The sequence below is a fragment of the Podarcis pityusensis genome, assembly GCF_964106645.2.
Source record: "Podarcis pityusensis genome assembly, chromosome: 4".
NCBI classification, from domain to species: domain Eukaryota; kingdom Metazoa; phylum Chordata; class Lepidosauria; order Squamata; family Lacertidae; genus Podarcis; species Podarcis pityusensis.
This window is the reverse complement of record NC_138027.1, coordinates 10,378,155-10,402,282: the sequence shown is the minus strand read 5'-3', so window position 1 is coordinate 10,402,282 and position 24,128 is coordinate 10,378,155. Positions and strand designations below refer to the sequence as shown.

Here is a 24,128-nt window from a genome sequence, read left to right as displayed (position 1 = left end):
ACATCATCACAGTTGGACCCGTGCCAGTTGCAAAACACACCTGACAATTTCCTTCTTTTTTATATAAATTTTTTATTAGTTTTTCAACATATCATTTTCAGCAATAATTAAATGTACTTTTACATCTTATACAATTTTTTTGACTTCCATCAATCACATCTGAAAATTTTCCAATCTATTTACTTAATTTACATTTCTTATTTTCACTATTACATTTAAATCTCATAACTAGCATCTCTCTTCTTTCTCTTCTTTGAAATATTTCATATATTTCTCCTTACAAAACTACTAGCATAATTTGTTGATTACAGTTGCTCTTCAAATAATTCATATATTTCTTCCAATCTTCTGTAAATCTCTGGTCATGCAGGTTTCAAATTCTTCCTGTCATTTTATCCAATTCTGTGTAGTCCATTAATTTTGTCTGCCATTCTTTCGACACCTGACAATTTGTTAACGCTGAGTGCAACAGCACTGCCCTTCCCAGCAACGGGCATTCAGAAACATCCTGCATCCAACAGTCACATCCCTACCTGCAAAACTTGGTGTCAAAATGGCAGGTGAAAATAAATACGGGGAGAGGGCTGTCTTTGCTTGTGGGTTTACCATCTGGTTGACTTCTTGGTTCCTGAAATTTGTTCTGATTGGGCAGATAAAATATCGCAGCTGGAATTCTACAGGATGTGTAGCTAGTGTGTGAAAACAGTCAAGATCCTCAGGAATGCACCTCCATCGTAGTCCCCAGGCATCTTCACTTGGTCTCAAGTGGCCAATAAAGGTAAAGGGACCCCTGACCATTAGGTCCAGTCGTGACCGACTCTGGGGTTGCGGCACTCATCTCGCTTTATTGGCCGAGGGAGCCGGCATACAGCTTCCAGGCCATGTGGCCAGCATGACTAAGCTGCTTCTGGCAAACCAGAGCAGCGCACGGAAACGCCGTTTACCTTCCCGCTGGAGTGGTACCTATTTATCTACTTGCACTTTGACGTGTTTTCGAACTGCTAGGTGGGCAGGAGCAGGGACCGAGCAACGGGAGCTCACCCCATCACGGGGATTCGAACCGCCAACCTTCTGATCGGCAACTCCTAGGCTCTGTGGTTTAACCCGCGTCCCCAAGTGGCCAGTAAAGGTAAAGGGACCCCTGACCATTAGGTCCAGTCGTGGCCGACTCTGGGGTTGCGGTGCTCATCTCGCTTTAATGGCCGAGGGAGCTGGTTTATAACTTCCGGGTTATGTAGCGAACCAGAGCAGCGCACGGAAACGCCGTTTACCTTCCCGCTGGAGCGGTACCTATTTCTCTACTTGCACTTTGATGTGCTTTCGAACTGCTAGGTTGGCAGGAGCAGGGATCGAGCAACGGGAGCTCACCCCGTCGCGGTCGATAGCCAGGTGCAATAGTGGCCAATAGCCAGGTTCAAAATGCGCCTGGCAAATTTCGAATGCAGCTCCAAACCTTCCGGAGGGCGCCAGGTTGACAAAGCCTGATCCAGACAGCATCAGCTCCCTGGAGCAGCCTGTGTGCTGTTTTGCTTCCGTGGACCTCCGCAGAGGATGGGACGCAGCTGCTGGTTCTGCTCCCCAACATCGTGACATCACATCCCCGACCCTTGACCTGCCAAACAATGAGCTTCTTCATTTGGGTATCATCCTGTCCTCTTCCCGTTGGAAACTCAAAACTGACTGACTGTGCAGCCTACACACTGAAATGTGGGGGTGGGGGAAAGGAAAGGAGGGAAGAAGGATGGGAAGAGAATTCAAAGCGTAATCAGACCGTACAATTCAAAAGCCATGTTTTCCCTTCTGGCTTCCTGCAGGTCTGGGAGACAGTTCCTGAGCATCGTGTTTTAAAGCTGCCAAGAAGCTGCTCAAAATATATTTTGATTTTAAAGGAGTGGGGGGAAACAACCCAAATGTCAATCATGGCGGAAGCCGTGTGCGCAGGGACCGCTTCCAACAGCATTCGCCTTACGGAAGAGGTTTTAAAATGGTGTTTTGGAGGAAGAAAAGTCGTAGGCGCTCACATGGAAAACGTAGCCTTGGGAATTGGGAATCCACGTGAGTTTTTCTGGGATGGCAACCAGCAGGAACACCCAAGTAGGGGGGCTGGGGTGGGGCAGGCTGTGTTCAGGTGCCAGTGATGTGTGGACACTGCCAAATATATACCTGAAGGAACGTCTCCACCCACATCGTTCTGCCTGGACGCTGAGGTCCAGTGCCGAGGGCCTTCTGGCGGTTCCCTCACTGCGAGAAGCAAAGCTACAGGGAACCAGACAAAGGGCCTTCTTGGTCGTGGCACCCGCCCTGTGGAACGCCCTCCCATCAGATGTCAAAGAGATAAACAACTACCTAACATTCAGAAGCCCTGTTCAGGGAAGTTTTTAATGTGTGACATTTTAGTGTATTTTTGGTCTTTGTTGGAAGCCGCCCAGAGTGGCTGGGGAAACCCAGCCAGATGGGCGGGGTACAAATAATAAATTCTTATTATTACTATTATTAAATGCCCCCCCCCCCCAATCTTCCATAGGCTTGCTCCACCATCAGAACTTTCACGGAGCCAGGAGAATCAGAGAATTGTATAGTTGGAAAGGGTCTGAGGGTCATCTAGTCCAACCCCCTGCAGTGCAGGAATCTCAGCTAAAGCATCCATGGCAGCTGCCATCTAGCCTCTGCTTAAAAACCTCCAAGGAAGGAGAGTCCATCACCTCCTGAGGGCATCTATTCCACTGTTGTTGTTATTGTTTAGTCGTGTCCGACTCTTCGTGACTCCATGGACCAGAGCGCGCCAGGCACTCCTGTCTTCCACTGCCTCTCGCAGTTTGGTCAAACTCATGCTGGTAGCTTCAAGAACACTGTCCAACCATCTCGTCCTCTGTCGTCCCCTTCTCCTTGTGCCCTCCATCTTTCCCAACATCAGGGTCTTTTCCAGGGAGTAGTCTCTTCTCATGAGGTGGCCAAAGTATTGGAGCCTCAGCTTCAGGATCTGTCCTTCCAGTGAGCACTCAGGGCTAATTTCCTTCAGAACGGATCGGTTTGATCTTCTTGCAGTCCATGGGACTCTCAAGAGTCTCCTCCAGCACCATAATTCAAAACCATCAATTTTTCAGCAATCAGCCTTCTTTATGGTCCAATTCCACTGTACAACAACTCTTACTGCCAGAAAGTTCTTCCTGGTGTTTAGTCGGAATCTTCTTTCTTGTGACTTGAAGCCGTTGGTTCGGGTCCTACCCTCCAGAGCAGGAGGAAAAGAGGCTTGCTCCATCTTCTGTGGGACAGCCCTTGAGATATTTGAAGATGGCTGTCCTATCTTTCTCTTATTCAGGCTAAATGTACACAACTCCTTCAACCGTTCCTCATATGGCTTAGTTTCCAGACCCTGGATCGTCTTAGTTGTCCTCTTCTGCACACATTCCAACTTCTCAACATCCTTCATAAATTGTGGTGCCCAGAAGTGGACACAGTACAGTGGTACCTTGGGTTAAGAACTTAATTCATCCTTCAGGTCCATTCTTAACCTGAAACTGTTCTTAACCTGAAGCACCACTATAGCTAAAGGAGCCTCCCGCTGCCACCGCTGCGCAATTTCTGTTCTCATCCTGAAGCAAAGTTCTTAACCCGAGGTACTATTTCTGGGTTAGCGGAGTCTGTAACCTGAAGCGTCTGTAACCTGAAGCGTCTGTAACCCGAGGTACCACTGTATTCCAAGTGTGGTCTGCCCAAGGCCCTACAGGGTGGTACTATTACTTCTCCTTGAGACTTCATTCTTGAGAAACCGGCTTCTTCGAAGAAGAGCAAAACTGCCGCATTTCACTCATCTTTCTTCTAAGATCTCACAATATGCCAACCGGACTCCCCCGTGGAGTGTGCTCTGAAAGTAGCCGGCGCATGAAGTCCGTGTGCACCTGGTCTCATTGAGAAACATATCGCTGACAAGACAGAAACAAGTGCTGTCGGAGCTGTTCCCATCTACCTGCTGCGATAGATCGCCCAGCCGCACGTGTTTCCAAGCCCCGCTTTGCGCTCAAGGAAAGTCATGCTCATTTTTAGCTCTGGATTCGCTGCTCACGATGCGTCACGCTCAGCACTGAGCATGAATGATTTATCTTCCTCCTGAGTCCGAGTGCTCTATAAAAGACATTTAAGGGCATGCCGGAGGAATTCGTACCATGGAGGAAACGTAAAAGGAACCAAACGTTCTCTTAAGGGCAGCTCCAGATTATTATTATTATTATTATATATTCAATTTATATACCACACTTTTATCAAAAGATCCCAGGGTGGCGTACGACATTAATACAGAACATCAGTGATAAAAACGTAATAAAAAGCCTACTGGCAGACAGCATTTACTGATCTTATTCAGCATTTTTCCTGATTTGCTTGGCCAGAGCTGACATAGTGGTTTGTGTACATCTGATTTTTACTGAGCATTTGTTCGGATTTGTTTATGGGGCTGGTATATGACAAACGGCATTCACCCTAATTTGCTTTTGGGGTGTTTCCCGCATCTTCCCATTAATCATTCATTTGTCCTAGACTTTCCGGCGCGTTTTGGGGGAAGTTTTGTTGGGAGTTTTTGCTGCTGTTATTTATAGTAATTTTTCTGTAACCCCAACCTCTCTCACCACCAAAGGAACACAAATGAACAGTAGAGAACCAGCACGAGTAACGCTGACACCAAACCCTACTTATATTAAGCAAAATAGAAGCATCGCCCCACCCCACCTTCCCCCCCACCCCCTTCCCCCCCAATGTCTCAACAAATGAAACTGATTTGTAAAAATGTTACACGGAAAAAATACGAGAGACATTACACATACTTCTGTAAAACAAGAAAATCTTTAATAATAATAATAATAATAATAATAATAAAAAACCTTGTCAGACAAATCAGTGGAGGAAAAGGCTATCCGCTCTGAGCCCGGCTTCGGCTGGGGAGGGCAGGATATAAATGAAATATTATTATTATTATTATTATTATTATATTATTATCATCAATGGTTGGAGGCAGTAATGCTTCTGAAACTGCAGGAGGGGGGCATATTATGTATTCCAGGGGTTGCCAACCTAAGGGCGACCTGACGCAAAGAGTTTTGGTTCCTGAGCCCTCCTCAGTTGTGTATTCACCGATTGCACTTGCTGCCTGGTGTGGTGAAGTGGCTAAGCGCCCAGTGTTTTGGTAACCAAATTCAAATGTTTTGGATGGTGGTGCTGTTCAATAAGAGGAATTCACCTCGCAGCTACGGCTGGCACATGCAGTGAGGCCAAATGGAAGCAAAATGGAGGGCAGGTGATTACATTTCACCCCTTCGCAGCGAGGGATGTCTATATTCTTGTTTCCTCACACGTCTGTGGATTTTTACACAACGCAGGGTTTTTCCATCATCTTAACGTCGCCCATCGATTGCCAGCTGGCCTGACCTAAATTCCTGCCCTTTTTATTTCAGGCGATTGGCTTTCAATCTAGGAATCCATTCTCTGTTTGTTTGTTTGTTTGTCTGTCTGTCTGTCTGTCTGTCTGTCTCTGGATGTGTGTTTGCTAATTAGTTTCTATGTGGGCACGAATTAGCAAAGAAACCTAAGACAAAAACCTGTCCGTATGTTTACCTCGGGACAAAATTGAATCCGAATTTCCCTTAATTCCAAAAGATGCCCCCAAGTGTATGAATAAAAACGATGTTCAATTGTTATTTAATAATAATAATAATAATAATAATAATATCTTTATTGTCATTGCCCCCTTCGGGGACAACGAAATTACTTGACTGCTCCATAAAAACACTAATTAATCAATACAGTATAATACAGCAAGGGAGATTTGTTTTGTGTGTGTGTTTAGCGATTTCTGTTTTGTGTCTTTAAGCTGCCTTGATTCCCGTCTGGGGAAAAGGCTGGGTATAAATAAATATATAAGATGAAGGATGGGGAGAAGTGTCAGAGATTTTTTACCTATTGCAAAAAGGTAAAAAAAAATGCACCCATTGCTCTGCCAACCTTTTGCCTCTAGCCCAGCCCTCCCTGGCAGCTGTGGCCCCCGGGAGGTAGCCCAGAAGGGAATTTGGCTCTCAGGCTGAAACAAGTCCCTCACTGGTGATCCACCAGGAACCCCTGAACCCCCTGTCATCAAAAAGCAAGAGAATTGCAAAGGATCCTAGTCTATGTTCCAAACGAACTGTTCTAGTGCTCCTTCCAACTGTACAATGCTGTGAGTCGATGACATATTCCGGCCAGGCAAGAGCACCCAAGAAGGATGCAAAGTTTGGCTGGGGAAGGAAGGGGACAGAGGACCCTTCCCCCCTCATTTGGAAATGTACTCCATTTCCAAAAGGTTCCTTTAAAATAGGAAGTTGGAAGACCGCTACTTAGCACTATAAATTAGTATTTTCTTAAAGTTTATTTGCATAAGCGAATGCAGAAGGGGTGGTTTTTTTTTAAAAAAAACATCCAGATTCTGTGTTGCGGTGCCCAGAACATAGAGCAAAAAGGCCACATTTTGGTCCTTAAAACTTCCGCAATGAAGGCACTTTTAGTGTTTGGTCTGTGACTGTAAATAACACTTCCCAGTATGACTAAGGAGCAAATTGGTGATTCTGCCAAAGCTTCCCTCTCTCTTTCTCATTTCTGTTTTGTCTCACAGAGCATGCGGGTGATTCAAACTACACTGACAGCCGTTGTTGATGCTTTTTTGTTTTCTTTTTTTGGCCTTTTTTCGGAAACAGCCCATGCAGAGGAAGGAATCAATTTGGATAATGAGAGAAATGGTGTAACAGAGTTCAGGCTGGCCTGCCAGATCTGCGTAGTGGAAGGGAAGGATGAATGAAGCAATTTGGATTAGGAGTTGATTTTAATCTGTTTTCCCCTTCTCTTCAAATCCAGCTCAAAGCAGTTGGGAACGCAGGGCCGAGCAAAAGAATTGGCTACTGAGCCCTAATTAAGCACGTGCACAGTGATGCTTAATGCAATTTCAGTAATCTGGTTTGAATAAAACCATGTTTCTTTCTTTGTGTGTGTTTGTGTGGTCAAGCCAAGAGAACTCTTAGCTAGAAGGAGCTTGGGGCTGATTTATCAGAATGTTTCAACTGCCGTGAGGGTAAAGTTTTTCTCCTGCTGGTATCCCCACCCTCCCAAAAAGGCACGTTCGTTTTTGTTTCGTTATCCATCGCTTTCCGCAAAAAAGAATTGTCTCGAGGCAGCTTGCAAGTCCGTAAGATACGAATAGCTTGGCGTACTGCACATTAAGAACCAAGTCCATAGGGAGATTAAAACAAACCGCAACTGTAGGTCAAAATACTTCAAAAGTGAAGTATCATAATAACTATATATGTATTAGCATATGTAATTACTGCTATTAATTAGAGTTGTATACTGACCCTCATCACAAGATCACAGGGCAGGTCACAGATCAAAATACATGATATGTAAGACATACATATATATAGGCAAACTTTGCCCTCCAGGCATACATATAAACTGGTACCTCATGTTAAGTACTTAATTCGTTCTGGAGGTCCATTCTTAACCTGAAACTGTTCTTAACCTGAAGCACCACTTTAGCTAATGGGGCCTCCTCCTGCTGCTGCGCCACCGGAGCACGATTTCTGTTCTCATCCTGAAGCAAAGTTCTTAACCTGAGGTACTATTTCTGGGTTAGCAGAGTCTGTAACCTGAGGCGTCTTTAACACGAGGTACCACTGTATAGAGGACGTGGGTGGCGCTGTGGGTAAAACCTCAGCGCCTAGGACTTGCCGATCGCATGGTCGGCGGTTCGAATCCCCACGGCGGGGTGCGCTCCCGTTGTTCGGTCCCAGCGCCTGCCAACCTAGCAGTTTGAAAGCACCCCCAGGTGCAAGTAGATAAATAGGGACCGCTTACCAGCAGGAAGGTAAACCGCGTTCCATGTGCTGCGCTGGCTCGCCAGATGCAGCTTGTCACGCTGGCCACGTGACCCGGAAGTGTCTGCGGACAGCGCCGGCTCCCGGCCTATAGAGTGAGATGAGCGCACAACCCTAGAGTCTGTCAAGACTGGCCCATACGGGCAGGGGTACCTTTACCTTTACCACTGTATAGGCATAGGCAAACTTGGCTGTCCAGATGTTTTGGGACTACAACTCCCATCATCCCTGACCACTGGTCCTGTTAGCTAGGGATGATGGGAGTTGTAGTCCCAAAACATCTGGAAGGCCAAGTTTGCTCATGCTTGATTTAGCCTCTTGCTTAAACGCACGGGGCAGTAGGCAGTAAGAAAGTTGGCAGTCTCTATAAATAATTTATAGTGAATTGAAAAAAAATGTTTAAAATACTTTTCCAAAAAGCCACCAAAAAAAGGAGTCCTTTTTGTTGGGGATAATTCAGACAGAAATTCCCAGGTGTCGGTTTGAATCCCCATGATGGGGTGAGTTCCCGTTGCTCTGTCCCTGCTCCTGCCAACCTAGCAGTTCAAAAGCATGAAGTACAAGTAGATAAATAGGTACCACTCCGGCAGGAAAGTAAACGGCATTTCCGTGTGCTGCTCTGGTTCTCCAGAAGCGGCTTAGTCATTCTGGCCACATGACCTGGAAGCTGTACGCCGGGTCCCTCGGCCAATAAAGCGAGATGAGCGCCGCAACCCCAGAGTTGGTCACGACTCTCCCCAGAGTTGGTGCGCATCTCCGCAGTGCCAGCCTCCAAACCAGGTCAAGGAACACCGGGATGGCGGCGCTGCGCCTCCCCGCTGTCCCCCGAGCTTGTGGGGCTGGCCGATGTCTGCCCGAAGCGCGGGGCACTCTGCTTCAGCGCGCTCCGTGCAGCAGGCTGCTATTCGCAGCCTAGGGAGCCCTGCGGGAACTCCCGCAGGGCTCCCCAGGCTGCAGATATCTGCCCGGTGCGCGGGGCGCTCTGCTTCAGGGCACCTTGCGCGCCGGGCAGCAGGCTGCTATCCGCAGCCTAGGGAGCCCTGCGGGAACTCCCGCGGGCTCCCCAGGCTTGCTGATAGCTTCCTGAAGCCTGGAGAGCGAGAGGGGTCGGTGCGCACCAACCCCTCTCGCTCTCCAAGCTTCAGCGAAAGCCTGTATTTGCCCCATAGGACGCACACAGATTTCCCCTTCATTTTTGGAGGGGGAAAAGTGCGTCTTATAGGGCGAAAAATACGGTATTTTTTTTTTTTTTTAATGATATTTATTAAGGTTTCACCAAAAAAAAATCACATTAATAAAAAAGAAGAATTTCAGAATAAAAAGAAAAATACACAATACAAAATACAAAAAGAAAAAAAGAAAAAACAGTTAAAAACAATTCCGTCTTTTCATCACTTCTTTTACATGTACTTGTTTCCCGGACCTCCTCATACCTCCCTCTTTTGTATTCCAATTTAGTTTGTTAGTCCAGCAATTTCTTTCCCTCCTTTTTAATCCCAATCTTTAATCTTCATATATTATAACATTAAATTTTTACCTATTAAAAAACCAATTTTTCAATTCTTTTAGCCATTACTGCTAGAAACCGCTTAACTTCAATCCGTCATCAGTCTTAACATTCATTAATTTTACAATATTTCTGTAAGTAGTCTTTAAATTTCTTCCAATCTTCTTCCACCGACTCTTCTCCCTGGTCTCGGATTCTGCCAGTCATTTCCGCCAATTCCATATAGTCCATCATTTTCGTCTGCCATTCCTCCAGTGTGGGTAGATCTTGTGTCTTCCAAGACTTTGCAATAAGTATTCTTGCTGCTGTTGTAGCATACAGAAAAATACGGTATTTTAAATGGTAAAATAGAGAACTTTATAAAAATTATACACACACACACACACACACACACACACACACACACAGAGTTCATTCTCAGGTCAACCGGTGTGTCTCATTTGAGGCACACTGACCTCTCCAACTTTGACCTTTTTTATTATTAGTGGCATGTTGCTTAATTCAAATGAAGTGGGTGAGAGGGCTTTTTCTCCCAATTCTGTAATTAGGTGACTCTGGAGTTAAAAATTAACCTGTAAAAAAAGAGCTTTTAGGAGTCTGCCCCTCCCCCACTCCCCCTCTTTAAAAGCAATTAAACCAATGAGCACATAGCCCCCTCCACAATCGCCTTGGCAGCTCGTATTTTGGAAAGTTTTCCATCTCTCTCTTTAACCGTTTGGGATGTAACTTTAGTTCAGAAGGCTAATTGCAACCGTTTCTACAGTAGCCCAGACCCGTAAGCGGAGAGTCTTCAGGGACTATCCTCATTTGACTTTTCTCTCTGCATTCATATTAGAAATAAGCACACGGTGAATTGTGCTTCTGAAATATACTCGGAGTCGAGAGTGGATTTCATGCTCTTTATTCAGCTCATAGTGGGAGGAGGAATGAAAGTTCCCCCTAAGTATCTGCTTTATATACATTCTTTACACAATGGGCTGCACGTGATTGGCTACTTCCGGAATTCTCCTGTAGGCCAATCAGGTTGTGGATTCACTTCCATCTGGAGCTGGATTGGGTGGCTCCTTCAGCCCAATCATACTGCTGCATTGTTCTAGGACCAATCAGACTGCTGTATTCTGGATCCTATTGTTCTAGGACCAACCAGACTGCTGCATTTTGGATCCTGTTGTTCTAGGACCATCAGACTGCTGCATTTTGGATCCTATTCAACTCAGTACATAACAGCTTCCCTTTCCTTCATGTTTCCTTCACCTCTTATTAGTGTCAGTGAGCTTTTTGAGGCTCAAGTTAATTCTGCTGGAGCTGACATTTACCTGTGGGATGTAATCCACTGGGAGCAGTCAAGTACAACATTACCTGTTTTGCTAGAGTGGACATGCACGGGGATGTTGGTCCAGCCAGTCAAACTTCCTGTTACACCTGGCTGGAGCATCCTTCCTAGCATGTGACTAGTAGGTGGGCGTGACCTTTCCAGACCTGGTAAAAGGCCAAGTCACGCAGCAACCTCTCTCTCATCTTTTTTCGTCCCTCAAACATCCTGATTCACCTGGACTGCACTGCTGGCAGCCAGCCAGCCAGCAGTCTCCCATTTGGGGTAAACCTGTTTATACATGTTTGTAACTTTTAAGCCAAAAGCCTGCCTTCAGAGATCACACACTGCTCTGCCTGATCGTGAGTAAAACTGCTTTTTGTTACTTATGAATAAGACTGTGGTGTCTTTATTCTTTCAGGAGGGCTCAAAGGGGGTCTTACCAGGAATAATAGAACATACAGTGGTACCTTGGTGCTCCAACTTTTTTATTTAAAAAAATATTTTTTATTGCTCAATTTCCACATAACAAATTATCAAACCATATAATCACATACATTATTTTCCCCCCTTTCCTCCTCCCCCCCACCAAGGACTTCCCTCAGCTCCTCTCCCTGATTTCTCTTCACATATTTTCTCTGCATATTATAAAATTGTACATATCCTTACATATCTATCAATCATGTTATCAACCAATAAATTTGTGTATGTTTATTCAAAACCTGCCAAGGAGTCCAGTTCATTTTGTTGTCTTTCTAGATAGTTTGTAAAAAGTTCCCTTTAAGGAGGAATGGGTTCTCAAACTTAATCCGTTCTGAAAGTCCGTTCCAAAACCAAAAGCGTTCCAAAACCAAGGCGTGCTTTCCCATAGAAAGTAATGCAAAATGGATTAATCCATTCCAGACTTTTAAAAACAACCCCTCAAACAGCAACTTAACATGAATTTGATGCATAAAATGAAAGCAATAAACAACGTACTGCATTCACACAATCAATCAGTAGCTGAACTGGGTTCCACACAGTCACAAAAACAAAACAAAAAAGAGCCACAAAAACACAAAATAAATAGCAAAAACAGACAGACACCTCAGCATAACACTCAAAACGGAAGTGTGACACTCAAATCGGAAGCATAACACTCAAAATGGAACACATTTGGCTTTCGGAAAAAGTTCGCAAACCGGAACACTTACTTCCGGGTTTGCAGTGTTCAGGTTCCAACTTGTTCAAGTACCAAGGCGTTTGAGAACCAAGGTACCACTGTGTCTCAATCTGGGCAAGCCAAATTGAATTGCTTGTTGTTTTAAGAGACTCACACGAGTTGGCAGCCAGCTTTCTGCTGTGTAAGAAGGGGAATCCACTCTGCTAAGTGAAGAAACTTGTTAGCGCAAGTTAGGAAGGATATTAATAATCAATATATCCTCTCCTGCAACCCTCAACATTCCCACATTACCTGCCTGGTGCATCTGCAGGCATGCATAGGCTCCTTCTGGGGTAGTGAGAGCATCTTTGGTTCCCACCCTGCACACAGCTCTCACATGTGGCTCCTAGAAGCTGCCACACCATGGGAAAAGGCTTCAGCTGGCTGGCTAAACCAGGTGAGGGACTTCCTTTGCATGCGAAGATAAAATCTGGCAGATTGAGTGGACGAGACCCAATAGTGGGTCCATCGGTCAAGGAGGCGGTTTCTGCACGTGCTGTAGAGCAAAATGAGGGGCTCGTTAAACTGGGAAGGTAGCCCATCTAGGAGATGGGAAACTCTAATGCTAAACCTCCTTGCGGGATAAAAAGCAGCAGGGTGGATTTGGTTTAAATCAAATTGATTTAAATCACTAGTCAGTAAGACTTGATTTAAATCTTTTTCTTTTCTTTTTTGCAGAAAGGCTCGTTCTTTGTCGGTATCATCTTAATATTTACAACCAGAGGAAGGTTTCGTTTTTGGAATAATAAATTTTCAGAGTAGCTTTTGTGGTCATATCAAAAATTACTGATTTGGTTATACTGTTAGAAATACATAGACATGGGAAAACCGAAGCAGGGAAGGAGGGAAGTTCGGGCGTGAAATTGTGCAGGGTAAATAAGAAGATAAAAAAGGTTGAATGTTAAAGTTAAAGTTTTATTTAATTTTGTTTTGTTTTTGAAAATCAATAAAAAGTAACAAAAAAAAAGAAATACATAGACAGATAATTATGAAATTATTGTGAGGTTTAATAAGTTAACTGTTTATATTTGGACAACTTTTCTGCTGTACTTTATTGGAAGGAGAAAAATAACCATTTCCTTCATAACAATTTAAACAATTTATTTAACTAAAACAGTAACGTTATAGCATATGTATCCATGCTTGTTAACTGATGTGGTTAAACAATTTGAAAAAAAACAACAGGCTGAGTTTTAGCACACCTGAAAAACTTAAAAACAAATCCTTATTTCCTGATGAATAGCCTTTGGACTATCATGTAAATTAAGTAGAAAACTATCTTTAGAAAGATTTTCCCTCCAAAAGTATTTTATTTAAAAAATCCAATTTAAATTTAAAAAATCCAATTTGAATTTTTAAAAATCCAATTTATTTATTTTATTATTATGATTTATTATGATTTTTTTAAACACAACATTGATTTTTATCCACCCTGGAAAGCAGAGCAGGCTCCACTGGCACCTAATCCTCTAAAAAAGCTGCTTGGTTGGACACCTAATTTTATAAATATATATATTCGTGGGGAAGTTATTTGAGTGGGTGCGCCGTCTCTCAAAACATGACTATTGACTGCTATTGGAAAACCCAGCCGCTCAGCCTGTCTTGTATTCTCTTTTTTCCGGAAGTCGCCTGGATTGGCCATTATCATCATATATGTGTGTGTTCGGCAACTCCCTGTCTGGAAATGTTGAGTTGCAGCTGCGAACACGTCGCTGGAGAAGGATGCTATGGAAAAGGCTTCGGTCAACAAGACGTTGGTTAGACGAGCGCTCTTTGACTGCTCTGTATATTTTGAAAGTCTGGTCTGCCCATCCGTGCTCCTAGAATACAGGCTCCCAAGATCCAAAATAGGATCTAGTGTCCCTGAAAGGTGCAGAAAAACATACCAGGAATTTATTTTGGGTGCTCTGCCTGCTCCGAGATGGGGGAACATCCACAGAACATTAGAAGAAGAGTTTGGATTTGATATCCCGCTTTATCACTACCCGAAGGAGTCTCAAAGTGGCTAACAATCTCCTTTCCCTTCCTCCCCCACAACAAACACTCTGTGAGGTGAGTGGGGCTGAGAGACTTCAGAGAAGCGTGACTAGCCCAAGGTCACCCAGCAGCTGCATGTGGAGGAGCGGAGATGCGAACCCGGTTCACCAGATTACGAATCTACTGCTCTTAACCACTACACCACACTGGCTCTCACTTAAAGCTATAAAGTCCAACTTCAGGTTTCTGAACTTGAAATTTAGATCGTAGTGATTAGTTGGGCACAGTCTCCCAGGACATATTAGTAGGCTTTGGGTGTCAAAATAGTAGGCTTCGATGGGGTCTAGGCAAATGCCGGATGTGTGGGTTAAATCACAGAGCCTAGGACTTGCCGATCAGAAGGTCTGCGGTTCAAATCCCCGCGACGGGGTGAGCTCCCATTGTTCGGTCCCTGCTCCTGCCAACCTAGCAGTTCGAAAGCACGTCAAAGTGCAAGTAGATAAATAGGTACCACTCCGGTGGGAAGGTAAACAGTGTTTCCGTGCGCTGCTCTGGTTCGCCAGAAGCGGCTTAGTCATGCTGGCCACATGACCCGGAACTGTACGCCGTCTCCCTCGGCCAGTAAAGCGAGATGAGCGCCGCAACCCCAGAGTCGTCCACGATTGGACCTAATGGTCAGGGGTCCCTTTACCTAGGCAAACGCCAGCCACTGCCTGGGTCAGTTCGGTTTTGGTCTTGGAATCCAGAAGGAGCAGAATTTATTCTGGTGCTGAGCAAAAATTTATTCAAGATATTTCTGCTGCTGAAATTTCACTTGGTGGAAATGCAAGGGGAAAGGCTGTCTAGCCCCCTTCTTCAGTTCCTCTTCTAAAGTTGGGCAGAGCCAAATGTTGGGGAAAATTGATTCATTTTTTGTGAACCACCCTGTGTCCTTTGGATGAAGGGTGGTGTGCAGATTTAATAAATAACAACAACAACAGCATCCAGATCTCCACCTGCCGTTGGACTACAGCCCTCAACCTCTGGAGGGCCGCAGGTTCCCCATCTTTGTGTTAGATGAAGTCAACCAAGGACTTGGAAGCCATCTCTTGCTCATTCTCTCCCTTCTAGGCAGAAAGCCGTTTCAGCAAGCCCCTGCTAAACCTGGCGTCGTGACCTCACCAGCATCTCGACTGCTTTCTAAGAACGAGAAGTAATCTAGTTTCCAAGCAACCTCCTATCTCCTTTCTCCGCAGGGGAGAGAGAGATGTTGACAGCAGCATGTCAGAGCAGGTTCTCGTATTATTAATTCGTTTCAGCCTTGCAAAATATTGGGGGGGGGGGGGGATTTGCCAGTCATAGAATTGCAGAGTTGAAAGGGGACTCAAGAAGCAATCTAGTCCAACCCCCTGCAATGCAGGAATCTCAACTATAGCATCCAGCCTCTGCCTAAAAACTTCCAAGGAAGGAGAGTCCATCACCTTCCGAAGGAGACTGTTCATAAGGGAGCTGTTTCCAGAGGAAGTACTCTAAGTCCAGCTCCGAGGGCCTTCTGGCGGTTCCCTCACTGCGAGAAGTCAAGTTACAGGGAACCAGGCAGAGGGCCTTCTTGGTAGTGGCACCCGCCCTGTGGAACGCCCTCCCAGCGGATGTCAAAGAGAAGAACAACTACCAGACTTTTAGAAGACATCTGAAGGCAGCCCTGTTTAGGGAAGCTTTTTAATGTTTAACAGACTACTGTCTGGAAACCCAGCCAGATGGGTGGAGTATAAATAATAAATTATTATTATTATTAGCCTTAAGAGCATGGCAAGAAAATAAATACAATAAGAAAGAGGACAGACATACAGGGGAAAAGGCTATAGCAGTCCCACCCGCCACTGAACCCAGTGTGTTTTGACCATTCACAATGCTGACTTCAGGTGCGATCCCCAGAATGTAACCGCTTGCATAAGTTGTGGGCTTACTGTTAATGTTTTACAGACTGCTGTATTTTAATACTTTGTTGGAAGCCGCCCAGAGTGGTTGGGGAAACCCAGCCAGATGGGCGGGGTATAAACAATAAATTATTATTATTATTATTATTATTATTATTATTATTAATTGCCTTACTTTGTTACTGCTTTGATCAGGGATTTACTTGTAGAAAATGTGATATGTAAGTAAATTGACCATGACTTAAAAGAAAAACCCGAAATGCGCAGAGCCAACTGGGAAGGCTCTGGACCTCAGACTTCATAGATGTGGCTTCATAGATGTTCCTCCTAGCAATAAAACCGTTATCGCATTTGCAAAGCCAAGCGGCGTCCTGTGTGGTTTGAAATTAGATGGGGGGGGGGGGACTGCATGTTGAGATTCCTGCATTTTCAGGGGGTTGGGCTCGATGACCCTCGGAGGTCCCTTCCTACTCTATGATTCTGTGTGCCCGTCGATCATTTGTGCAAGAGGGTCCAAGCGCTCTCCAAAAGCTTTGAACACTTTGCTCCAAACTGTGCTCCCCAGAGTGCATTTCTTGTTTCCCCCTTTATCGCTTTGAGCCTGTTATCCCGGGTCGCTCCCTGATGAGCTGTTTCTTGGGCATTCATCCGGATCTGAATTAGATATCAAAAACACAACAACAATGAGTCAAAGTCATTGACTATCTGTTGAGCACGTGCTTGATTTGCTTGCAGGGAAGCTAGAACAACATTGTGACATCATGCAAATGTTAACCCAGTGCATCATCATAATCATAATAATAATAATAATAATTATTTATACCCCAGCCACTCTGGGCGGCTTCCAACAAAATATTAAAATACAGTAATGCATCAAACATTAAAAGCTTACCTAAACAGGGCTGCCTTCAGCCCTGTTGTTGTTGTTGTTGTTGATAATAATAATAATAATAATAATAATAATACAGTGGTACCTTGGGTTACAGAAGCTTCAGGTTACAGACGCTTCAGGTTACAGACTCCGCTAACCCAGAAATAGTACCTCAGGTTAAGAACTTTGCTTCAGGATGAGAACAGAAATCATGCTCCGGTGGCGTGGCGGCAGCGGGAGGCCCCATTAGCTAAAGTGGTACCTCAGGTTAAGAACAGTTTCAGGTTAAGAACGGACCTCCAGAACGAATGTTGGCCTTTCCCCCTTTCTTTTATTACACACAAGTCTGATTTGCGGGGGGGGGGGGGGGGGCAATGGGTTCATTGCACAAGAGCAAAGATCAACTTTGCATTCTGAATTGTATGCAAATGAAACACCACCACCACCCCCGACAATGGCTGCAGTTCGGAAGGTTGTCCCCCTCCGCCCCCCAGGTTGCTGTGTCCCCACTTGCTCCCAACCACTTTTCATTTCCATGTCATTTCCCCCCCCCCCCCCTTTAATCGCTGGCAAAGAAAAACGGCGCGCGTGTGGTTTCATTTATTAGAGTGGTTATCCAAGTTAAATTATGAATTCGGGGTGGGGAGGGGGGAGAGAGGGTACGAGGCACGAAGAACAGGTCCTTTCTGCGGACAGAGTTCATTCACGAGCCTCTGTTTCCTTGGGGAATGATTGCAGCCAGTTAGCTAATTGGTTTGGGGAGGTGGCCTGTCCGTGCTCTGTAGAGGAAATGTCTGTTTTACAGTTTACTATAAAGAGGATGGATAGATAGACAGACAGACAGATTTGGGTAGAATGTTATTATGATGGCTGAAAGCAGCCCTCACCCCCATGCCATTACAACTTCAGTGTAGAACATCAGTAATAATTTCAAATGGGAAATCCATTATAGTGTCTGCAGGGGGGAGCAATGAAAACATTATTATACTCAGATGGTGTCCGTTTCTCCCTTAACCGCTTGCCTGGTTCCCTGTGCACAGCTGAATAATTTTTAAATGGGTAAGTGAAAGTGAGTTTATGTCCTTAAATGGTCTGTTGTTGTTGTTGTTTCAAAAAAGTTGTCACGCATGATGACTTTGGGAATCACGCAATTCGTTATGCATCTCAGCAAATTGCCACAGAGAACGCAGAGTACAAATGGGGGGAGGGGGGGAGAAAGAAATCCAAATAATAAATTCAAAACGACAGGCAAAGTACCAGCAGTTTCAAAACCCAGAGTTCTGAGGGTTGATAATACAATTCCTGGGGCCAGACTATAAATCAGCTTTTCACCAGCCTGTTGGCTTCCAGAGATTTTGGACTACAACTCCCATCAGGCATTGCCAGCATAGCCATATACAGTGGAACCTCGGGTTGTGAATGTGATCCGTACGGGAGGCACGTTCGCCACCTGTCTGCGCATGCGCGGGTTGCAATTCGGCGCCTATGTGCAAAGCACGATTTAGTGTTTCTGCACGAGCACCGAAACCCAGAAGTAACCTGTTCTGGTACTTCCGGGTTCAGCACAGTGCGCAACCCAAAATCACGTAACCTGAAGCGTCTGTAACCCGAGGTACCACTGTATGTGAAAATGCGCATTTTTGTGGGAGAAATTGCTTGCTTGTTAGGAAATTAGCACTAAAAAGCTGGTGGGTTTTTATAAGGATTTTTCTTCATTTATTGAACATGTGAAAAAATGGAAGACAAGGGACTGAAGGAAGCCGAAATGGGCAAATTCACCCAACCCTTCACCAGAAACCCTATTTTACTTGGTCTCATTTTGTGCTTTATTGATTTCTCTCTTGGTGCTCATCTTGGTTCAAGGCTGACCGCCAAATCTCCCTCCGCAAAATGGGACAACCCCATTTGCAATATAGGCAGAGGATGTATATAATCGCCTTCCCGCCCCCGGCCTGCCCGATGCAATTTCCCTCAGCCAGGAAACATAAAATTCCCTTTCTATAGGAAGCATTTCCTATTCCTGCCAGGATGTTTGCCTTTATAGCTGCTGCCTTGTGTTTTCCACGACCTTGTGGGGAAAGAGGGAGCCGATAAAAGGGGTTTCGTTCTCCCGCCTTGCAGGCTTTTTTGCAGGAGTCAGCTGACGGGGTACCCCACTTTTTCAGGGAACTGAACCCCATGGGGACAAGAATCCAGATTGCTGCCCCACTCAACCATGTTGCAGGGAAATCTGTGTGCTTGCTGACGTCTTAACCCTTATTGTTAAAGTGGCAGATAGAAAGCTCCCAAGCCATCAATTTGATGTCCATTAATATTAGTTTTGATTTTCTGTATTCCGCTTGTTAAAAACGAAACCATAACAGCTTGCAGAACAGTGGGACTTGAAACAACCATAGTAGTTTATAAGGGTTTACTAACTCTTCTTCTTTGGCAATCGCTCGTAGCCGAGTAAGATTGTCTTCCATAAACACGGTTTTAACAATGAGTCCATGAGTGGCTGTGGAGGCCAATTCTGGATCCACACGTCCTTCCACAGTGGGGACACAGGTTTCCAGGCAGGAGTTGATAATGGTGAGGGTTTGCCAAGCGTGCCTTCCTCTTAGCACGTTTCTCCCTTGCGTCCTGAGTTCAAGTGTCTTCAAAACCCAGGACACCTTTGATAAAGGCTGATCTCCAACTGGATCACTTGCAGGCCAGTGTTTCCCAATTGTTGGTGTTTATACTACATTTTTTAATGATTTGCCTTGAGAGAGTCTTTGAACCTCTTTTGTTGACCACCAACTTTACACTTTCCATTTTTAAGTTCGGGATAGTTGCTTTGGAAGACGATCATCAGGCATCCGCACAACATGGCCAGTCCAACGAAGTTGATGTTGAAGAATCATTGCTTCGACATGGGTGATCTTTGCTTCTTCCAGTACAGTGGTGTTAGTTCGCCTGTCTTCCCAAGTGATGTGTAAAAAATTTTGGAGACATTGTTGATGCCCACAAAGAGTAATTTAGTACAGTGTTCCATTGCCAAATAGAAATTAACCATGAACAGCTTCTGTCGCTGCTCCTCTCTAAAGTATCCCCTCCTCTCTTCCAGGGATTTAAGGGTGTGGAAAGTGGTGTTTTACTGAGTCAGGTAATAGGTCCCATGTATTGCAGTATTGTCCACCAGCATTTCCAGGGTTCCTCTCTCAGTCCTACCTAGAAATGGTGGGATTAGAACCTGGGACCTTGTGCATGCAAAGCAGATCCTCTACCCACTGGGCTACAGCCTTTCCCCCACCTACAATCCCTTTGATCCTGTCATCTGACCTCCCCACAAACTGGAGAAGGGGGAGAAATTCGATTCAGCGGTGAACCTACAAAATTTGCACTTTCTGGGACCAAAAACACAACCCCATCCTTTAAACGTCACACTTCTCTATGTGGTGCTGTTCTCCAGCCAAGTAATTTGTACAGAAATGCATATTTAAGTGAAAACAGCATACAAAAAAACTGCATTGCATCCGGGGGAATCATTTTGCAAAAATGGGTGCGTTTGGCATACAGTGGTGCCCCGCAAGACGAAAAACTCGCTAGACGAAAGGGGTTTGCGTTTTTTGAGTCGTTCCGCAAGACAAATTTCCCTATGGGCTTGCTTCGCAAGACGAAACGTCTTGCGAGTTTGTTTCCTTTTTCTTAAAGCCGCTAAGCCGTTAATAGCCGCTAAGCCGCTAATAGCCGTGCTTCGCAAGACGAAAAAACCGCAAGACGAAGAGACTCGCGGAACAGATTAATTTCGTCTTGCGAGGCACCACTGTATGTGCATGTAAGAATGTACGAATTCGGAGAAATTTGCACTCAGATGTGGAAATGGCAGGGGTGCAACTTAAGGCTAGAAAAATCAGAAATGGAGAGGTACATACAGAGATTCACCCATCGTAGAATCACAGAATTGTAGCATTGGAAAGATCCCCAATTCTCACCTAGCTCAGGCTTCCTCAACCTCAGCCATTTAGATGTTTTTGGCCTACAACTCCCATGACCCCTAGCTAGCAGGACCAGTGGTCAGGGATGATGGGACTTCTAGTCTCAAAACATCTGGAGGGCCGAGGTTGAGGAAGCCTGACCTAGATCAACTCCCTGCAATGTGAGAATCTCAGCTAAATACAGTGGTGCCCCGCAAGACGAATGCCTCGCAAGACGGAAAACCCGCTAGACGAAAGGGTTTTCCGTTTTGGAGGTGCTTCGCAAAACGAATTTCCTATGTGCTTGCTTCGCAAGACGAAAATGTCTTGCGAGTTCCTGCGGGGTTTTTTTCCTTTCCCCCCCTTTTTCCCAAGCCGCTAAACCGCTTATCAGCTGATGGCTAAGCCGCTTAACAGCTGATGCTAAGCCGCTTATCAGCTGATCGTTAAGCCGCTTATCAGCTTATCGTTAAGCCGCTTATCAGCTGATCCTTAAGCCGCTTATCAGCTTATAGTTAAGCCGCTTATCAGCTGATCCACTAAGCCCGCTAAGCCGCTAATACTGTAGCACTAATCCGTTAAACCGCTAATGGGCTTGCTTCGCAAGACGAAAAAACCCGCAAGACGAAGAGACTCGCGGAACGGATTCTTTTCGTCTTGCGAGGCACCACTGTAATCCCTACTGCAGGCTTGGCACAAACAAATCGGGATGAATACTCAACAAACAGGTCATCTGGAAGCAACCTCAGTTCCTCTTTTTACCTTTTTTTAAACACCTGGTGAGTTGAAAGGTTCAAAGAGCCACCTGCTTTTGGCTTGGTGTGAGTGGCAATGAGCAAGGCATTGCTCAATTCATAAGTGAAAATGAGTTGCTAGGTGCAGTTCAACAACAATACTCCCTGGAAAGGCAGTAGCTGGGGACGAGAGATGGAATGTGCGTAGAAATGAAGTTCTTTGCAAGATTTGTGGTAAGATGGACTCTTCCTTCATCCAGCTGCCTCTTGCTAGTTTTCCCAACCCTCTCCAGGTGTGGGATGAGATGAAATTTGGGAGCAGGATGGAGGAGAGAAACCGTACAAGGAAGAATCCAGGGAAATAGTCTGGGACGGTATTTGTGTGTTTGTTCAAGTGTCTAAGAAAAGATTTCCTGCAAGCCCTGAAGAAGGAGGAAAAGCTCTGCCTAAATATAAACAGGCTATTCTGTGCAAGTGTTAGATGGTTTCTGTGGAAAAGAGTCTGGTTTGACAGCCAGTTGACTGGGGTCTGCCCTCGAAGGCAGTCCCCACACAGCCTCCCTTTGCTGCAATAGTATGAGATGGATCGATCCAGAAATAAGCACGCTTTTCCTTCTGCTTTGTTTCCAAGTCTCCATTTATTGAATGGGGGTAGATACCTGTCAAAAGATGTGAGAGGCGAGATAAATTGGAGTTCTGTGACTGCGTTTGGTCATAGCGCTAAACTAGGATTTAGCATTGCACGATGCTAAATCATAGTCTCCCCTCTCCTCCTCCTAGGGTGAAGCTGTGAGGAAGAGATTGGAAGCGTTCCCTTTTCCCCCTTAACCACAGCTTAGCGTTATATCTGAACCCAGACAAGCAGTTGTTCGTCTTAACTGCGGTTCAGGGAAGTAAGCCAGCGTCAAACTGTGGTTTTGCAAAGTTGGGTTGTTACAGTAAACGGTGGTCAGTCACAGTTTAGGGTTGAGGTGTAACACTAAACCGCAGCGAAGTGAAAGCGGAACTGAAAGAGTCCTGTCACCTTGATGTGGTCTTGGCAGAGAGGGAGAATGAGACACAGAACCTCACGGGTTTTGTACGAAACATCGCAGCAAAGACCTGTGGTCCTCCAGATGTTGGAATCCAACCACATCTGGAAGGTTACCCAGTTCTGCACTAAACAAAAATGTAGCTTCACACCCAATCCAGGCCCGTAGTTTTTGTGTTTTTCACAGAGCTTTAAAAGCCTCTGGTTCCCAGTAGGACCATGAAAGGCAAGTCATAGTCATCTTGCTGCCGTTCTTCATATTTGTAGCTCCTCAGGTAGAAACACCAGGGATATTCCTCTGGCATATTGGAAAACGGGTTTCTTAATAAGTCTGCTTTACAGGCTCTCAAACATTTGACCTGAGCTTTGATTTCAAAGCAAAGCTGTTTACACAACCTCTCCTCTTTGCGCTTTAATTAAGACAAATTTGTGAAAACTGAGCTGCGAGGTGGCTGAGATCCAAGGTTTTGCCAGCTGACCTTGCAGGAGACACTTAGCGTAGAAAGGGGGCAGGCAGGTTTAGCTCTCTTGTTCGGCGTTCAAACATCGGGGAGGACTATAATTCCCCCCCCCCCCAATTTTTTTTATTGGTTTTCACAATATTATAAACAAACAAACAAACACACACACAAGACAAACAAACATAAATCATACCCTTATTGAAAATTCCACTTATTAACTTAGTTAAGTGACTTCCTCGCTTCCCCTTGGTTGAATTTCATTGCATGTCCTTTTAACGGTTTTACAAATCCCAATTCTTATGAAATTTAACTTAAACATTAACATCCTTAAATCTTCACCTTATGGAATTAAACGTATTAATTCATCACTTAACATAAATAAAATCCTAAGCCAATTAAGTATCTGCAAGCTATTTTCAATTAATTTAACTTAACAAATTTAACTAAATAATCATTAAATTTATTCCACTCTATAGCTCAGCAGTAGCCTCGCATGCGGAAGGTCTCTGATTCAGTCCTCTGCACGTCTAAGTAAAAAATACAAATACAAAATACACATTAAGGTTTTCAATAAAAATCAAGGTTTGTTTTTAAAAAGCCAAACAGTTAAAAGTATACATTATAAACTCAAATTACGGATTGAAATAAGCATCAACTTTAAATGTCTGGATAGGTTTGCCTATAGGCACTAAAAGAACACAGTGACGGCACCTGCTTGATGTCAATGGGCGGTGAGTTCCAAAGAGTAGGATAGGAGCTGCCACACTAAAAATAATGCGCCTTAAGTGTGCTTATTTTTGGATAGATTCTGCCCCACAGCGCTTTGTGTGGAGCGGCTGAGGGGAACGAGCACATGGCGTTCTGTGGGTTTTGCACGAAAAGAACTTGGAGTTACAAGAAGATTTGCACAGGCTGGTTCTTGCGTCTTCAAAAAATCGCTTTCCAGTTTAACGACCTTCCTATCTCCCTCCACTGCCTTATTTACCCATATATTACAGGACAGTCAACCTGTCAGTTGTCGTGCCAGGATGAAGCGCTGTCAACCATAACAGCGCATTCAGCATCTGAAGTCCAAAGGGATCAAAAATAGTAGGAAAAAATCTTGACTAGACTGAAATCGTTGAGAGGCAGCTGGGCCGATTCTTTGGCCTGAGTTAAAGCGATTTGTGGGCCTACATGTTTTAGGGTATTATCTGCTGGATTCAGGGCACAGGAGGGTGGTGTGCAACTTCCGTTCTCCCTCTCCACCATGAGACCAAGATGACAACCCACCATGAATTTAAGGAGGCAAA

General features: G+C 44.8%; 1 protein-coding gene and 1 long non-coding RNA gene across 2 annotated transcripts in view; both read left to right on the top strand.

The window, feature by feature from the left end:
- The window catches only part of GAB2 (GRB2 associated binding protein 2), a 148,834-nt gene that overhangs the window by 12,906 nt on the left and 111,800 nt on the right, over positions 1 to 24,128 (top strand). The window lies entirely within an intron of this gene.
- LOC308475469 lies at positions 5,016 to 6,997 on the top strand. The gene is made up of 2 exons (XR_013985231.1): positions 5,016 to 5,287; positions 6,635 to 6,997. It is a non-coding gene; the product is annotated as an uncharacterized lncRNA (long non-coding RNA).